This window comes from Atta colombica, unplaced genomic scaffold (genome assembly GCF_001594045.1).
Source record: "Atta colombica isolate Treedump-2 unplaced genomic scaffold, Acol1.0 scaffold71, whole genome shotgun sequence".
Lineage (NCBI taxonomy): Eukaryota > Metazoa > Arthropoda > Insecta > Hymenoptera > Formicidae > Atta > Atta colombica.
The window spans coordinates 176404-190698 of NW_017259563.1; the positions used below are offsets into that span (position 1 = coordinate 176404).

The window sequence follows — 14295 nt, forward strand, 5'->3', positions numbered from 1 at the left end:
AGTCGGTGAAACCTGACACGATATATCGCTTATCGTCGTGCAGACTTAGAGAGATTTTTGTTTCTGATATCGTGTATACCTTGTGCAATTTGGATCTTATGCATGACTGAGCGTCATTTCGATTCAAGCACAGCATGTAATCCTCAAACCGTTATAGATCTTGCTACAATGTTACTCTTGATTACTTTGCCTTCTTCGTATCCTTTCCTTCTATGTACACGCAAGGCATACATTTTCGCTCTAAGCCCAATGAATTCAGTTATAATGGCACTGTTGTTCTTGTCATAAGAACTTTTTTATTTGCGAGCGGAATACCGTACGCGTTATCGCTTGTGTCAAATCTATTTATATTGCGTTTTATGATATCGTCACATATGATATCGTTCTATATAGTATAGAATGTGGCTATCAGTATCTGTATACATAATTTTGCATTTTTCGCGAAACAATAATGCCATGTATGATGCTCGTGGTGAAATTCATACAAGCACATCTTGAATATGTCGAGGATGCACATATCCACGTATGTCTTCCCATTGTGTTAATAATTTTATGTCGACGCGATCGCGTAAAGTTCTCCATGGTTTTGCCAAATACCGCTATTCAAGTTTTTATAAATTTTGTTCAAAATCATTTTTAGTCACTGTTCTAAATTTTGTGTTTAGTTCTATATAATCACGTATTTCATGGAGATTGCGCGAATTGCTATATACAATGAATCTTTGTGATACGGAGATCGTGATAAATACACTGCTGCAGGATACGATAATGTATGACGTAACGCTGTTTATCGCATAATGTTGTGGCGAGGAACTTGTCATCGCGTTTGCCTGGTGGTTTCTCTCGCGTCGGATAGAATGGTAGATTAGTGCGTCATGAAGATGTTGTGAATATTCTGCGTCCTCAAGAATGTAGCCTGTTGCCGGAATCTAATATCGATAGTCGTAAAGTCAAAATTTTGTATGTCGTCGATCCATCAAAAATCGGCGTAAAGCAATGGTTGACACATTACCAGCCATACAGATTATTGACGTCATAGTGCAAGTATGATTTCAATGGATCGTACGACGATATTTGTCGTTGGCTCGCGCGTATCTGGTTCAAACCATCGCGTATGCCGCGCTCGATAAACATGATCATATCAATGTCTGTGAGCAGTTTAAATCTTACACCCGTGTGCTTTAACATGGCATTCCACGTGAAGCCCAGTAAGATGTAATAATACGCGGGATCGAGCCCATAACTCATGACGCAACTGTCGCGGAAATGTTCGAAGACGTCGGCCAACAACGATACGTCCATTTTCAGATAAGTCGCTATATTCACCGAGTGTCCGGATGGAGAATCGTTGCCACATTGACGGCGTGCGCGTAATCGTTCTCAGATATTGTGTCGTCTGTACTGCATGAACTGTAAAACGACTTGCGATAAACACAGCTCCTCCAACTTTTTGAATACAATCAATGTACTCGTACGGAAAGACGTCTTTTTGAGTCAAAAGATTAAAATTTTCTTCTGATAAATTGGAAAATTCGTGTTGCAGTATCTGTAGCTTATTTTTATTGAGAAAAGATGCCAATTTGTCCAAACCAGAAAAATCTGAATAAATCTATAAACTATAATTTCACACAATTTTTTTTGTCAATTTTGGTACTATCGACATGTTTAATAAATGAGATATATTTATCTTTAGTTATCGGTAAAAGCGTTCTTTGTACGCTGCGACAATTTCCTTGATGATGAAATGCGCGTCGTAGAACGAAAAGTTATGGAAAACTACTGGTATATAATGTGAATCCCTATAATTTAGATTGCAATTTGAGTGCGCGGGGCCTCTGTATTACCCGATTAAGTAAGAGTGATCGTGTACTCGTGTATCGTTCTGCAAACGGTTTCTTGCACACGTGACAATACGTGGCGCTGTTAAAATTTTTCCAATCGTTTCGCGTGAAATCCACCATTGGTTTTCTGCCATTAGCCGAAATTATAGACTGTACAGTATATGCTACCTGTCTAAGGTCTTTCGCAATCCACGCTATACAATCTTTATCGCGGCGAAAACGATAGCCCGATAGTGAGCTGTACGAGGACTGCATATAATATCTGATGCTAAACACATTGTGATGATGATGTGAGATCCGTATTTGTTTTCTCCATTCCAGGTCGGCGTAAATGATTCCTGCAGTGCCGAAACTTAGCCATTTATCGTCCTCGCTGTGGATCTCCAATTTTGCGCTCGAGCTAAAGTAATGGAGGCATCTGAAAAAAACCGCGCATTTATTATTATTATTATTGTTGTTGTTGTTGTTGTTATTGTTATTATTATTATTATTATTATTATTATTATTATTATTATTATTGTTATTATCATTATTATTGTTGTTATTGTTGTTGTTGTTGTTGTTACTATTATTTTACATATCTATCGCAGAAATATTTCTTGTTCTTGTTTCTAGTTATCTGCGATTCTAATTATCTCACAAGGCGGGATAGATCTTTAATCAGCATATTCCAAGTTGTCATCCTCTACGTACAAGAAATTCGAATACTTGCACCTTTTTTAGCAAGTCGTATCGGAACAATCCCTCAATGGTATAGAAGGAAATATAGATTGAAGGAATGTCATTCAAAGTTTCGAATTTCTTAATTTGATTCAACGCCATAAGAAATTTGATGCCCGCGAGATTTAGAACCGACATATAATGCGAATATGAGGATTCCTGTTCCATATTTTTTTGAGTCGGGTATAGAGCAGCAACAACAGACCATGCGAAACATATATTGTCCGCGGTTTGCACATTGATTACCGCTCTCTTTAGCATTTCTTGCGGGAATTTGACATCCCGTGCGCAGAGGATTGTGCTTGTTCGCGTTTACCGTTATATACGCGACATTGCCTATCCGCTATTGCGTTCCTGAAATTCTTCCAGCAATGATAAGGTAGGCTCGACGACGCGCGATACGTACCACTCGCGCAAATTGGTGCATTGATATAGTTCATAGTTCTGGATGGTGATACTTTTGTTCGCGCATTTATCGCCCGTCACGAACACACACATTAAAAACAGTGTTTATTTTTATAAAGTCATAGTATACAGTCATTGTATTACACTATGTACATACTCAACACAATTTTGCTCGCGTCTTCGAGGAATCGATGAGGCTCGATATGTTTTAAGTTTATCACCACGCGCATCAGAATATGTTTCAAACGCCGTTTCGATCATGCGCCAACTGAATCCATATTCAGTGCCCACATGCGATCAGTTATTGTCTATTATTGCGAGCATTTGATATTCTGCTCCTCCAATGATTTGATAAACTCGTCGCATCGCTGTTCTCACGCGATGACTCTTCTCTTGTATTAAGCAGAGAGCTTAGCTTGCTCAATCAAATTGCATTCCATGTTGTCACTTTTGCTATCAAATTGATAATAATGCACCTCAATCTTGTCATTTTTATATCATTATGTGCGCTATTTTTATTAATATCATCGCCTAGATATCTCATGCCCTGAAAAAATGTTAAATTACACTAACAAAGCAGCTAACATAATTTTTAATAAAATTGCAAATGTTGCATTTTTGCAGGTGTTGTATCAAATTACATTGATAATGTCATCGCCAAAGCATGTTAATGTTCTTGAAAAAATGTCTTATATTATACTGCAAAGCAATTGTATATTGCTATTATTTGACAACATTGCATTTTTATCAAATTATATTAATGATTATCATTCTGGAGAAATCTTAAATTACTCTAACAAAACATCTGTACATTAGCTGATATTGCACTATTTGACAACATCGCATCTCAATTATATCATATTAAATCTATTATTTGGCAACGTCGCATTTATATTACGACGAGTTTAAAGGTTTTATGGGAGATCTGGGATTTGTGACTTAGTGAAATGAATGCGTTCTTTAATGAGGCTGGTTTTTATGAAGGATGTTTTTGGATTTATGAGTTCCTAGATAGTCCTTAAGTTGTAGGAACTTTGGAATGATGTTATTATGCCTGCAGCGTTTTAGGAATGTCAAGTTTGATAATTTCTTGGCTAGGAAAGACGTGAGTTTGCTGAAAGTATTTATTTTTAGCAAGAATACTCTCCTCATATAGGTATTGATAATATTCTTGAGACTTCCACGGATGCTTTTTATATAAAGATTATGCGTTTCGCAGGTTTCCTCCATGTTCAAATCCATTCTTAGAATGAAACGTTTCGTGAACCTTGCAGTCTACTTCATCAGAGTCGAGCAGAATGATAGAATGATACTGAACTGTTTCTCCGGACTATTCCTTTTATATTACGCTACTTGTTGGAGTGATGGGGGAAAGAAGAAAATTGTGGATAGGAGGGGATGGGGGGAGGGAAAATGTGAGGGAAATTGATAGGTCTTCAATAATCACTTCAACATCCTTCATTTACATCCTTCATTAACAAAATAATAAAAAACATGACTACAGAGTTAAACAAAAATTAAGTGTACAGGTGCACAAAATGAGGCAAAGTCTGCTGCTCTAACTATCAGAAAATCAGAGTAAAAAATTACAGTGTAAAAAGCGCCAAAGCAAACATAAAACATAAATTTACAATATAGTACGAAAGTTGGATTACAGAATATAAAAACATAATATGTAGCAAGATGTAGCATAAATTTAAGATTACTATTGAAAATTGAATACAAGACTGACTGTGTTTCAAGATTGGAGAGGACTTTATTGCACAGTTTGTAGAATTGTCTAGAGTATAAATTCATACTGAAATATTTAGATCAATTTAATATAAGATCAATTTTGGTCGATTATAGGATTTCATTTACCTAATTGATAAAATTAAAATTTATTCATTTAATTATAAAAATCTTTTTATACGATTTATAGCATATACATATGCATACATATATTATTTCTTGGTAAAGTTTATTTATAAGCATGTCAAATCAGGAACATAAATCTTTTATAAATAAAATTAATATTTCCTGTAATTAAGGTAATTAAATTTTGTAAGAGACATGTAAAACAAAAAATAAAAAGAATAAAAAGAGGGATTAAATTAATAATGTATAATTGTATAAAATATATTTAGAAATGGTATAATGTCACGAATTTACCGTTGTATCAGTATAGAAAGTTTATGATTGATTACAATAATAAGACAAAAACCATATTACAACAATTTAATTAATCTTATTATAACAATAAGTGATTGTTGTTATTAAGCAATAATTTGTATATTGTAGCAATGAACATAGATCATGAAATTTCAAAGAAATAAAGTACTTATTTTTTTATCTAAGAGATCAATTGACCAACAATGTTGGTATTTTATACTTTTAAAAAGATATCATAACATTAAAGATATGCAAGGAATGAATTTTTTGCAATTAGGATAACTTAGATACCGATGGTGCACGTATGCAAACATAGTATTCGTTATAACATTATTTTAAAAAACACTATATTTATAAAGATATGTAAAATTCCACATTGAATACACTGTCTAAATTCATTTTTAAAAGAGAATGAGAATAGATAGACTTTATCTGCTGACGTTGACCCCTTAGATAAAAAAAGATTCGATATTATCAAAGTGCATTTTTACACAGAAAAAAGTTAATTCCTGATTCACGTATATTTTTTTCTTGAATGCCATTTGCTTTCTTTAAATATGGAAAGTTCTCTTTAATTACAAATGTTCACTTGCATCAATAATAAATAAATTTGTGTAATGTATATTTTATTCTTAAAGTTGTATTCTTGTTTCTAAAATCATGATTATTCTAACAAATTCAATCGCATTATTTGAAAGCTATTCATTCTTGGATTAAGATATATAGTAGTGCGTAACATATGCTATAGAGTTTCAATACTGGCAGTGAATATTGAAACGCAGGCAAAACCTTTGTGAACCTAGACTAACATTTTTTATTTTAGAAATAATTTTCCTTTTTAAAATTTTTTGAGTTCGCACCAAATAAAGGTTAAATAAACAAATTTACAAAATATAAACTTTTAACTACAGTTTTGGAAGAATAAGTATTAATTTATTTGTAAATATGTTAAACAGTTATTAGTTTTTAAAAGTAATATTTTATTTTTTGTAAAATTTGTTGTGAAATTTAATTTCAGATCAAGGAAAGATGTTGATTTTTGCAACTTGATGAAAATGATGCCAAAGAAAGGACTAAAGGATTTTTTCCTAGGAATGAAATTAAAATTTTGGAAAAAACATATTGAATGGAAAGGTAATATCAAATTTCAAGTAAGATATGTTTCATATAAGATCTATTTTCAAAATGTGTATATATATATATATATGTGTATATATATAGATTACATACACACATTACAGTGTACATTACATATAACTTTAATTAAATCATTTTTGATAACATTGGTCAAAACGTAGTTTCTAACTTTAAAATAAATTATAATTTAAAATCTATGTTTTGAATTTATTAATAATCTCTTTTAATGTTTCTAATCACAACTATGTAAATCTTGTATTGAAAAGTTTTATATATTAAAATACGTATTTTCTCTTTCTTTTAACATACGTCTATTACAGAAGACATATTTTTATCTACAAATAACGAAATAGAAGAACAAGACGAATCAATTAAAGTGAAGTCTAAATTTTCGATTTTATTTGAAGAAGAGGACGTTTCTGAGGATTCAGATTACATTAATGTAAGTATTATATTATTAAACTAATCTAACTTAATTTAAGAAATTAATTTTTATTGTAAAATAAAATAAATTCATTCTGGATGAAAGCATAGTATTTACATGTTTGAATCGAAATAAAATTGCTGTGATATAATGAAAAGATATAAATATACCACTAGAATGGGTACACACATCACTAAATTTGTTTATTTTTAAAAATAATTTTCATTTAAAAAAAGAATTTAGTCTAATTTATAATTCTATTACATATTAATTTTTTATTTTAGAATTCAAAATCAGATTCGGAAAACAACAAATTTCTTAAAAAATTAGGATTAAAAAAAAAGCAAAATTTAGCTGAAACAGAAAATCCAACTTCTGTTAAGAAGAAGAAAATAGTTAATTCAAATATACTTGCTGAAAAAAGAATCACTGCTTTGAGTGCTTCACGTGAATGAATAGATTTGATAAATAAATAAAATTGAACTTTTACGTTCAATTTTATTATTTATTTAAGCTTGAGATTTTTATACGTATCCGTATTATGAAAAAAAGATATAAAATCAAAATATTAGTTATTATTTTGCTTTCATTAGATTTTTATAACGTTGACTGAAACTAATTATTATTTTTATTTTTGATATATTTTAATTTTCTTATCAATATCCAAGATCAAATTTATAATTTTTTATTATTAATCAAGCTTTCACATCAAAACTGTAGACTCTTTTTTGCATTGCTATTGTTATGGGAACATTCGACTTCTCACAAAGAGTTCTTATGCATCTTAATGAATTCGAAAGGCAATTCGATCTTCTTCTTCCAAAAAAACTTTGTTATTGCTAGATTTTATTTTCAGAATTTAAAGAAGCTACTTGATCAATCTTTAGAGGGTAAGGCTATCCTTCAAACTTATGAAATGAATAAGTATTTGGAAGAAGAAGATCGAATTGCCTTTGTAGGCATTGTTATATGTTATTTAATGGTTACTATCAATCAGTAAGCTATTTCATTAATAAATATTTTAATATGAACTGGAAAGAATACGGGCAGTAGGAGTGAAGCGCAGAAGACGTTGCGCAAATAATATATCTATGAAGTGTGAAACTTCTTTATTCACTAAAACGCGCTTTCATTACTGAGAAGTTAAGCAGATTGAATAGTGAGCGTATGAGGATACCGTTTTATTAGTACTAATAAATTGCGAGAATTCATTAAGGTGCATAAGAACTCTTTGTGAGAAGTCGAATGTTGCTTATAAGATCTCGTGTAAGAGTTGCGATGCAAGTTATGTGGAACAGATATGTAAACACTGAGATCACGGAGCATAAAAATCACATCCGATGGAACACCTCTATTCGTAATGTCATAACGGAGTATCGATTCCAAGAGAGCTATGATTTCGATTGAGACAACGTTAGATTACTAGATGAGGAGTCTCATAAGAAGAAATTGAGATGATACCATATTCATCAGGAGACAGAGGCACGGACTCAACTTGCAGACGGATATAGAGAGGCTTCCTAAGGCCTATCTCTCGATCGTAGACAAGCTATAAAGGTTAGAGTTGTTGTCACGTCTAGTCAGTGTCGTTCGTATGCAGTAATGAGTCTTTCATGGCGTGATTTTTTTTATTACTTTCATTTTCATGGAATTGATTAGTGTTTTAATGTTAAGTTAAGTTTTTAAATGTTAAGTTTTTTCATTTGTAATCTTGAATAATACTAGCTAAAACTAAAAGTGATTTGCTCTGTCTGATATTGGCCAAAATATCAAGAATTGATTTTTGAATAATTCATAGTAATGTTTGCGATATAGTTTGTGATTTGTGATCAGGATGAGCGTCCTTATCTTCGAAATTAATTATAATCTTAAAGTTTTTTGATAAATTAGTTTTTCATATTAGTTTTTCTTTATTTCGATTTCCATCATTTCCTTATTTTCGTTCATTTTTCTTTTTTCTTTTTTTTTCACTCTTTTTGAGTTTAATTCTGGCATTTAAATTCTCGAGGTAGGGGAACTCACCATGACAGGATAATTTTTATTTACAATTTATTTATGTTAATTTGTGTTATCTCTGAGAATGGCTCAAAAGTGAGTCGAAACATGTAAGCGCGTTTTAGTGAAAAAGTTTCACACTTCATAGATATATTATTTGCGCGATCTCTTCTGCTCTTGACTCCTATCCCGTATCCCTCTTGATCCATATCCTTTCTTTGATTTATAAGAAATTTTGATTAGTTTGATTTGTTATATAGATATTTTAATATGTTTCTCTCTTGGTTACTTGAATACGTGTGAATAATAGTAATTAAATTAAAGTTTGTGTGCTTTTCCTAACTAAAAAGTTAACAAAATTTTATTTTCTGTCTTATTTTTATTTTTTGTTTACAGGCCAAAAAAATCTAAGTTAATTATATTGAAAGACAAGATTTTAATTTTATTTACAAATGAAGAGGTATTGCACTAAGTTTCATCTGCATGTTATGCGGAATCTACAATAGAAGTCGTAAACGGTCATAGGATCTTAAATTATAGGAAATTAATCATTCGTAGTCGGTTATTCTTCTCGATTATTATATATATTCGATTGTGATTGATCAATTTTCTACTTTACGTCTGCAATATATTGTAAATCCCGCAATCTGACATATAAATCTTTAATTCATTTGATTAATAATTTATTAATATTACAGAATGACTATTCCGTTGCCCCAAAAGAAGAGGGAAGTAATCAATCTCTTGCTAGAGGAAAACTTTTTGATAGAGCAAGAAATCTGAAAGAATGAATGAGAAAGAAAAATCTTCTTCCAAGAGTTAAAACATCTAAAGAATTACAGAATGCTTATTTATAATAAATCTGTCACAAAAATAGGTATTCTACTTTATTTTTCATTTTGCATATTTAATGTTTTATTTACTTTCCTATAATCAATTTTTGCTTATGGTTTATACCTTGCAATTTATGGTTTAGACCTTTCATGAAATTTTTAATAATCAATGTGATTTTAAGTTAGTCTGATTATTGAGGCTATGAACAATTGTAAATTGCAAATAATTAAAACAACAATTTAATTTCTATTAAATTTATTAGTTAAAATTTTCTGATTTAGTTAATTATAATTATATACATAGATAATTGAGTAAAAGTTGAAGCTTTTTACCAGATAAAAAATGTATACGTGCTTTCTAAGAGTTTTCAGTTCGTTTTTAAACTTGTCTTAAAAAGTGTAATTCTCTGTAAAAAAAGTAAGTTATTTTATGATTTGTGTAAAAAATAAATTATATAAAATGCTATTTTATTTATCTATTAGTTTCCTAATACATTTACTGTTTCTTATGTAGCTATTTTAATAAAACCTATAATAAATAAATAATAAATAATACAGAAATAGTTTTAAATTGGCTGAGAAGTTTTCATGAACCATGGAGGAAAAATGGGCTGACATCTAAATATAGACGAGATGATAGCTTCAACATCTCAGGCTAAAGAGTATAGAAAATATTAAAGCTACAGCTTATTTGGATGAGCACAAAGTTCTTCTCAGTCATGATTATACATTAAGTAAGAGTTTCTGTTAATAAATTTAATTGCTTTGTAAACTATGTTTTACATATATCATAAATATCTGTATAATAAAAGGTTACACGTTGAGCGTTCTTCTTCTTCTTCTTTTATTATCTAGATTAAAATAGATTTTGCATCTTGTCAATCTGGATTAGAGGGTGCATTGATAAAAATTGGCAATCATTTATTCAGAAAATTGATTCTATTTTAAAAAATAATTCTCAATCTGTGAAAGATCCTGAAAGGAAAATGTTGCGACACCTTTATTTAGAGAGTACCAACTTTATACCATATGTTTGTACACACACACACACACACACACACACACACACACACACACGCACGCACGCACGCACGCACGCACGCACGCAAGCACGCACGCACGCACGCACGCACGCACGCGCGCGCGCATATGCAGTACATAGGCCTTGAATAAAAATTAGAGGAAAATTTTATGGATATAATTAACATACTTAGAATATTAAAAGAACATATTATTTTATTTTTATTGTCATTAATTAATTGACTTTAAGCTAATTGTCAAATTAATTTTTATTATTGTATTATCAGTGTAGATTAACTTTAATCTCGGTTTAACTTACTATTTATCTTACTATTTATTTTTGTCTAATCCTAAAAATTAGAAAAAGATAAGTAAATGGATCTGAATAAAATTAATTTCACATTGGTGAAACAGAGTTTTAATATATATTATCAATATATTTTATTCATAGAGTCAAAATATATTCTGCTTATACAATGCTTACCTTGCTATCTCCAAGTAGGCAGATGCAGCTTAGCAGCAAAAAGAAATTTAAACCCACAATTAAAGAAAGCAGAGATGCTTTTATTGCTAATGTTAAGGTAAGCTTTGATAATATTTAACATTTTTAATCATTTGTATTTTAAATCAATTAAATAACTTTCTTCTTTAATAGATTCCTGGCCCAAGTTCTAAATTTCATAGCAGAAAGACGTGAAAAAATATGCAATCAATTTGAATGATCTACTTCCGTACAACCATACATTTTATATGTTGGCAAAGAATCAGATAGATGTTGTGATTGACAACTTCTATTAATTATTAAAAAGCTTCCAGCAAGCATTGAATGTGTTCGAGCTTTTTTTGTTTTAGACATAGTTTTTGCCCAACGTGATCATATATGATTTATAGGTCAATATGATGTTTTTAAATAGTCATTTGTAATGTAAGTATAAAATTGCGTAGTATATATATTATGTTTTGACAAATTTATAAAAGAATTTATTTTTCATAGTACTTCAGTTCGTTAAATATTTTTACCATGTTTGTGTTTTGTTTGTAATGCATCTTTTCAAACATATGATGTTCATATTAGCTTTTTCATTCAGCTAGATTGTTGTTTAATGATCTCATGTGTGCTCAGTCAAATTGTATTAGAAAGTTCGATTTCTTGAAACGACACTTGGACTCTCACCCTTCAACTGTTGTCAAATATCACAGGCTTGAAAATATAAATGATATTCCACAAAAAGATAATTCCACATAAAGATATATTTGAATTGAACAATATTAATATATTATGTGTATCGATGTCCAAGTAACTAACATTAAACAGTATTCTTTAAATTTGACACACTCTAATTTTATTACTTCAATCATAAACAATGCACTTACGTTTTTGACTGAATTATATAGCATTGATAATCCTGTCAAAATGTCCAACTTATTGTGGAAAATCAGATTGAAACATTAGTAGTGGCTATTTGGATATACTTGAAAATAAAGTAATTGATATAGTTCAAACTCCAGCCCAAAAGGATACTCTTTAAGAAGTGCGGCACTTCATAGTTTAAAAAATGTATTCTGGGCTCGACACAGAAAATCACAAATTTAAAAGTTTTATAGAATATGGTGCTTACATTAAACCTGAAGCTTTTATTGTAAGTCATTATTTAAATTCAAAACATTCACATGGATTTGTGTCCATGGAGTCAACTGATCTTTATGGTAATTTATTCTCATGCGTTCAATATTACGTGCATTTTTGGAATTACTAGGTGTCTTTAATAAAATTTTATCGTATACGAATAAATAGAAAGATCGAAGGGCTCTATCATTAAAAATTTAATTCAAACAAAACTATGGAAAGAAAAAATCAAGAATTTCTTGATAATTTCTACTTCCTATTGGATGCTACTATGATGAGTTCGAACTTGAAGATACTTGCTCTCCACATAACAATATTAATAAGATAGCTGGTTTGTATTATTTTTTACCTTATCTATCACCTGAAGACAGATCTGCTTTAGAAAATATTTTCACAGCTCAAATTATGCACATATATTATATTGGGAATACAGATTAGTTCGGTCCATTTCCCTAAAGATGACTCTAGCTGTTGTGAATGATTCTTAGTGAAAGCTGATTTTGGCGATTTCAGAGAGGTTAAACATCTGCTAATAATATTCAGTTTATATCGCTTTGAGTTTCATACAAAAACCTTGATTTTTACTGTGTTTGAAATGTTGAATTTTAACCAAGTAGCATTTGCGGGAGGTTTTGATTTTCTGTTTTAATTGGAAGAAAAGTGCGACTGAAGCCGCATCGAATGCTTGTCGAAGTTTATGGTGACACTGCTCCAACTGATAAATCATGTAGGAAATGGTTTCGACGTTTCAAGGATGGAGATTTCATGTTGAAGACAAGCTTCGCTCTGGACAGCCAAAAAAATTCGAAGGCAAAGAATTAGAGGCATTACTCGAAGAAGATCAGAGTCAAACGTAAGAGGAGCTTGCAGAATCATTGGGGGTAACTCAACAAACAGTTTCTGTATGATGGAGAGCCATGGGAATGATTCAAAAACAAGGAAATTGGGTACCTTATGAACTGAAACCGAGAGACATTGAAAGGCGATTTTTCACTTGCGAACAGCTGATTCAAAGACAACAGAGAAAAGGTTTTTTGCATCGGATTGTGACTGGAGATGAGAAGTGGATATTCTACGACAACCCCAAAAAGAAAAAATACCGTGCTAAGTCCGGTCAATCGTTGCCATCGATCTCAACATCAACATCACAGCCGAACATTCATAGTTCGAAGATCATGCTCTGTATCTGGTGGGACCAAAAGGATCTTGTTTACTATGAACTGCTGAAACTTGGTGATTCCATTACGGGCGATCGGTTACAATTGATTCATTTGAATCGTGCATTGCGAGAAAAACGGCCGGAATACGAGCAAAGATATGATAAAGTTATTCTTCTTCATGACAACGCTCGGTCTCATGTCGCTAAAGTCATAAAAAAATATTTGGAAACGCTCAAATGGGATGTTTTACCGCACCCGCCGTATTCTCCGGACATTGCTCCTTCTGGCTGGATTACTGGTTGTTCCGAAGGATACGCACGATTTGGCAAGTCATGGCAGTTCACTTCTTTCGCAGAAATCGAAAATTGGCTCCAAAATTGGTTCACCTCCAAAGAGTCATTTTTTCGAGATGGAATTCGAAAATTGCCTGAGAGATGGGAAAAAATAGTAGGCAGCGATGGACAATACTTTAATTGATTTGTTCATTCATTTTGTTTTGAAATAAATGCATTTTTGAACACAAAAAAACGAACAGAACTAATTTGTACTCCCAATAAATATTTTGAAAATAGTGAATTATTTCGTTGCACTCTGCATGAATTGCAATATCTTGAAACTGAAGGAATTACTGTGATAATATTGTAGTACATAATTGTAACTTTTCGTCATTGTCGGGTAATCTTTGGCCTAGGCATGTAACCCTTTTTTATTAGCAGCTTCTTGAGTTGCATTTATCGTCATCTGGAAAACACTGAGAAAACTAGAAATACGGCAGAAAAATTAAAACAATCGTTCTATGTTTATAATTGCCTCACGAGTGCAAATTCGGACCGCGAAGAAATTTATACAAGAAGCTACATCGATTATGAAGGCGGAAGGCCTTTTGAACTTGGATGAGAAAGCTCGGGTGATTCAAGACAGTGAGACCAGTCTCGTTAGGCATTCTATGGAACAAAAAAAAGATACAATATCCAGCAGTGTT

The 14295-nt window shown here is 31.3% G+C and overlaps 1 long non-coding RNA gene across 1 annotated transcript; it reads left to right on the top strand.

Moving 5' to 3' along the window:
- Positions 1 to 6147: 6147 nt before the first annotated feature.
- On the top strand, positions 6148 to 9467 carry LOC108692445. Its single transcript, XR_001931981.1, has 4 exons — positions 6148 to 6251; positions 6575 to 6696; positions 7977 to 8235; positions 9372 to 9467. It is a non-coding gene; the product is annotated as an uncharacterized LOC108692445 (long non-coding RNA).
- Positions 9468 to 14295: the final 4828 nt, after the last annotated feature.